This window comes from Lepisosteus oculatus, chromosome 8 (genome assembly GCF_040954835.1).
Source record: "Lepisosteus oculatus isolate fLepOcu1 chromosome 8, fLepOcu1.hap2, whole genome shotgun sequence".
Classification (NCBI taxonomy): domain Eukaryota; kingdom Metazoa; phylum Chordata; class Actinopteri; order Semionotiformes; family Lepisosteidae; genus Lepisosteus; species Lepisosteus oculatus.
The window spans coordinates 46,599,278-46,605,277 of record NC_090703.1 but is presented as its reverse complement, the minus strand read 5'-3'; positions in this window follow the sequence as shown (position 1 = coordinate 46,605,277).

The following is a 6,000-nucleotide window of genomic DNA, read 5'->3' as shown; positions in this document are numbered from 1 at the left end:
TTGCCTGCTGATGCACTCTAGTCTGTTGGCGTGGCACCCAAACTGACTGCTGGTGTTGGGCTGTGGAAATCCGAGACTGTCTGCAGCGAGCACGCAGCAAGCTCTTCTGGGCTCCTACTCCCACTCGGCTCTGCGGCTGTCTAACACACTTCCTGCATTACTTCTGTACTGTGGAGCAATGAAGAGTGACAGGAGCTGAAGTGGTCCCCAAAGGCCTCTGGACAGCCCCCAGACAAAGCAAAGGGCAAGAAGGGCTCTTGGTCAAAGTATCTCTTAATTTCTTTTACAGAATCAAGGACAAGTGAAACAAATAAGGAGAAAATCAAAACAAATTGTGGCTGGTAAAAGCTGAGATGCCGCTGTCTGAGTGGACATTTCCTTGTATCGGGCTGCAGAGAGGCTCTGTCATAATTAGCATGAATTAGATCAGTATGCATTTTAATGGTATTGTTGCAGTTCTTATTTCATTGGGGTTAGAATGCATGATGGGTGGTGTGGGGAAATGTGAATTCAGGGATGAAGTGAGTGGCCGCCTCAAATATTGGACATGTTTGCAAGTCCTATTTATTGCAAGCTGTACACAAGTGCACTCCTGCGCTGAGACAGTTACTCATACAGGCACGCACTCAAGAGCTGCATGCACATACATGAGTCCTACAAGCACAGAAATAGGTTCCTGTACTCACGGGCACACCCAGAGGCACAGAAACCCTGTTCCTGTTTGTGTAAGCGTAGACTAGCTCATTGTGCACGTGCCTGTGTTACTTTACCAAATCAGACCTGAGTTCTTTAAGAATCAGAGGGTTCAGGTAAGCAGCTGTCTGCTGGGAGACAGCAGGCAGGGAAAGAAAGGAACCCATCCTCTACTGACCTCCAGCTGGAGAGAGTGCAAATGTATTGATGCACTTTTTCGGCATTCCCACGTTTTTAATTGATCTCAGTGATTCTCTTAACCCGTATCAAATCCCAGAGATCAGCTGGCAACTGGATTCTGTAATCTCGTCCAATGGCTTCATTATTTACTGGGTAATTTCCCTGTCAGAGATCACATTATAGAACACAGTTGCTGTAGTGCAGTCATGCACTTCCTGCTGATACCTGCCAATGACGGGCTCACGTCACTGGCACCAAGCTGCAGCAGTTTTGGAGTCAGAACCCAGTTTAATATTTTCCGGCGGAATTGAAATTCATCCTGCACAGCTACCTTTATGCACCCTCCAGGGGAATTCTGTGCGTGTGAGGCAGACAGAGCTGGTGGGAGTCCACACACTCATAATCCTTTTCCCAGCACACTTAATAAAGCTGCAGCCTGAATTTCATTCGGGGTTTGATCGACAGCTATTTGTTGGGTTTTTTTACAGAGGTTCAGCATTTTTTCTAGGTCCCTGATTACTGGCCCTTTAGAGTCACCTGTAACACTGGGAGAGCTGTGCAGGTTTCTCCAGAAGTCTGCCTGCGGACCCGCACAGCACTCTGCGTCTCCAGATGAGGTGAATGTACTAAATGGTAAATAAGGTGATTCATCGGCAGGCAATCCAAATTAATAATAATCCTTATACCCACTATATACTTACTTTCTGGGCACTCCAAACGGCCCAGCAGGTAATGGGGACTCCTCTCCACTGCAATAGCAGCCAGAATGTGCCAGTACACTCCCCACACATCAGTTATTAGTGGGAAGGAGAACAGAGTGATGAAGCCAGTCTAGAGATGGGGATTATTAGGAGGCCATGACTGGTAAAGCCCAGGGGGATATTTTGGCCAGGACACCCTACTATTTTCCAGAAACGCCCTGGGATTTTTAATGGCTACAGACAGTGAGTGCATAAACTGAATGGTCATTCAAGGGTTGGTAACTGCAGTTAATGGCTAAGGAGAGTTTTGCAAACCTATGAGGCATTTTGTGCCCCAAGCTTAAGGACTTGCCTTACTGATCTCATCCCTTGCTCTCTCACGCTATAGAAGAAACTATCGAAAAAAAAATTACATTGCTGACTCCTGTGCATTTAGCTCGCAAATTCAAGTCTGCACTCATTATTGTTTGCTTTTTATGTGGGTACACCTCTCATTGTAATCACAAAACACCCGATGGTATGCTTTAAATCTGATGTGAGCTTTAAAAAAGATCTGTTGTCATGTGACTGACACTTTTGTCTAAAGCAATTTACAGGAGTTACAATTATCTGTTGTTTTTGCATAAACATTTTAGCACATGGTTACTTGGTTGGGTTCGTCAGAGAAATCTGGGTAATGTGACTTGCTCAGAGGTGCAGGAGCAGTGTCCTCATCTGAAATTTGGGCTCCTGATTTTCTGATTGCACAACCAGAGCCCTGATCATTACTCTAACCTTCAAAGAACCAGTGTGGATATTAAAATGATACAGTAAACAAAATCCCTATCCCCTTATATACAGACTTCTTGGTGCCTATTGGAGGTGCACAGGTTTGTAGCTCCATATACACGTCAGATGTATCGATTCAATGGTTGGATATTTGCTTGAAATCAACAGTGACGGGCCTTACAGTGAAATCATGTGAACCACCTACAGAGGCCATTCAACTAATTGTGCAACTTGTCATTGTCATTTCGTGCAGCTGAACTAATTCAGGCTTGTCATAGGAAAGTGGGAGAATACTTAAGCAATCAACGTATTTCAGTTATGGATTTTTCAGTTCCTTCTTGGCTATTAGCTTCTTTCACCTATAAACATGGTTGGCTGGGACATTCAAGTTTAGCTAAAACATTTTCACTTTAAAAGATGTGGATGCATCCCTTGCAGTTCAACAGAACGGCCCTGTATGTTATATACAAGCAACGTTGCTGTTACCCCTTCTATAAACACAAACCCCCAGGAGTCCACTGGCACCGTCCAGCAAGGCTGCTATATTTGAAGGGCACCTTGCTGTTTTCCTAGAGCCTGGGACTCATCTGCAGGTTGACAAATCGCCCCAGCTCTGCAGTGTTGTTCTTTATATGGACCTCTGATTAAAGTGCAAAGTGACAGAGAAAATGAAATTCTCCCACATGTCGGCTGCTGTGATATTACAGCTCAACAGAACCATACCATCGCCAGTCTCTCTCTCACCCCTGCGAGGGAAAGGTGTGTGCCAATAGAGCCTTTCGTTTTGCCAGAAATTGCAATTTCCCAGGCTACTAGTTGAACTCAAACGATTTTCCAATTGAACACAGAGGAAAAATCTTTCAGTTGCAGTTCCATTGCACTTACCTGCGGGGTTTTTTTTTGCAGTGAATTTTAAAACCCTTAATCGGAGCTTGCCTCTCGTTTCATCACAAGCTTCAGGACAGAGCAGTGTCAGACTGGGATACAATCTGTTTTTTCCCCTCGGTAATAAAAGAGATGTTCTGGTAAAGGGTGATGATGACACTACCATAGAAAGAGGGTGTGAAGGGTAGGGGCGTTCACCTCTATCGACCCCTGTTGGGGGGCTAATTAGCACGCACTGGACATCTCATTGAGAAACTACTGTACCTGTAAATCCCCCCACACTGGAGACAAGGCAGCTGCTTCAGTGTTCTGCTAAAAGCTGAAGCCCCTAGGCAGTTTAAAAGCACAGTCCAGCTACGTACATTCCAGCAGCTCTCAGTGTGGGATCCAGAAAGAATGATAGTTAAGACAGGAGCTGTTATTAGAAATCAGACAAGCGAGATGCTCTAGGTTTAACAGTTATAACCTCTTAACCTTTGCCCAGCCCTGAATTTAACCCTAGTTTGAACTCAGAAATTAAACACTGGCCACAACTGTCCTTCACTGCAGCAGCTGTAACACAGTATGACTAAAGCCAATTAAAAGCCAATACCCATCCAGCCTCTGGCTAAATCACAGATAGAATGGAAAACGTCTCCATAAACCAAACCCATCTTTAAAACTGATTCAAACCTTAAAACGTTCCTCTGGTTCGGCTCTCAGTCCGGAGACTGTGAGATCATGATGCCTCGTTAAAGATCTCCCACTATCTGTTATGGCCACCTCTCTCACGCGAGTGTTGGTAGGTTTTAAATAAAAACACAAAATTCTTGGACTTCCATTACTCCTTGTTGAAGGGGTAATTCAATTAGGATTTGACTTGCTGATAGAGGGTTTTAGGGGCTGTCAGGTCAGGTTTGTTTGATGCCTCCTGTAATGACTTTCATCTCTGGATCATAAATTCGGATTTATTTCTTTTTTTTTACAGTCCGTTAAATTCGCCCTGTTTTTCCTATTAATTACTGCAGTGATTTTCTGGCACTAGCTGTCATTACTCATACAGCTCTGTTGCGGTGCACTGTCAGACACAGCTCGGAGTGCAGGGGGATTTTTCGTGCAGGATTTTCTGTGCTTTAGAAATGCGCCCAACTTCAATCTACATCACGTTCTCTCTCTCTCATCACATCTGGCCTCTCTTTCTGGGCCTGCTTTCTGAGCTAGAGGCTCTGAGCTGAACCTGGCCCGGAGCCTGCTCTGAACCCTTCATCCCTGATAGGAAGGAACCACCAGTCGTGTGTGGTTTTGGACTTTTTGATTTCACGAGAGCAACTTATGATAGCTTTGTTAACCCAATCAACCTCTTCTGTATCATGGGTGAAACACAAACCTGAGGTCCCAAGTGGAATCTTCATGGAAATGCATTCTGATCTGAGAACAGGAAGTTTTACTTTACACAAAGAGGTGTAGGGGTGTGGAACAAGCGATCCAGATATGTTTTTCAAACCCGTTTTCTTTGGAGAGATAGCTAGATGAGAAAAAGGGATCAATTAACTACTAATTAGCAAACTGTTTAGAGGGACAGAAAGGCCTCTTCTCATTAGGAAGTGTTCCTATGAAGAAGAAAATGTGAGTTTGGGGTGTAACCCTCATGTTCAAAGAGACATTCTCAGAAATTTCTCATACTGAGTTGAAATTTTGATACTGAGGTTCAGTTTGGAGATACAACACTGAGCGTTTCACATCCTCTGTGAAACACAGTAGTGTTGCCCACCAAATTACCAGTTTTTATCCTTATATGTCTTATTTTTTAAAATATTATTGTAATTATTGTAAAATATTATTGTAATTAATATTAATTACAATTAATTAAAATTGTAATTAATATTAATTGTTTTTCATAACCCAAAGGGTTTTATTCCTGGCCTAGAGTTACAGGCTCAAGAAAAACTCAGAGTAAACCTACATGATTCAGAAGAAATTGCTGCATATAAACACTCAGAAATGCAATGCAATGTTATTTTTCCAAAACAATATTGCATAATTAAGTGGCCAGAACATTCTACCAATCAGAAGACTTCTAGTCTGAAGGTAACTTCTACAGAAATTGACTCTCTTTATGTTTTACAACATGTTCAAGAATTTGTCATCAGAAAAGGTAGGTTGGAATTAGGTCTGTCAGTGAGACTGGAATTTTGTTAACAATGTTCCCAGAAATAATTGCCTATCCTGCTTCACTGAAGTAGTATTGTCCTGTCAGTCAGTTTCTGAGATGCATTCTTCCCCCAGTTAATTCTTCTCATTGAGCAGTACTATTAAAGTCGGGTCCCAGAGCTGCATACCATTGAGTTTTAAGAGTCTCCTCGGATCACTACCTGCTTCAGACCAGGAAACAACAGGTTAAATTGATTCGCTTGAGAAAATAATGTAATTAACTGATTAGTCAGAAAGAAAGTGAGATGGGGCTGCAAGATTTTAAGACAAATGACGTAGAGAATCCAGTGTTCTCCTCCCAATGTCTGTGAGCTACTGTAAGTGTAACTGCCTGTTTGTGTTGCAGTTTAAAGTCTCTTACATATCTTACTGTATAAAAGGTTTTAGGTGCTTCTCATGCAGACAGAAGGTGACTTTATTACTGTTTTGTAAGCTTAATTGGACATGGAGCTCGTTTTATCCCCAGATTTTATAGCTGCAATAACCTATGACCTTGTGGAGGTTCGAGATAAACAGTCCATCTTGCAGCTGAAGTTGAGGTCCGATCGCACAGACCTGCGGTATGCCTGTATGCGCTCACTCT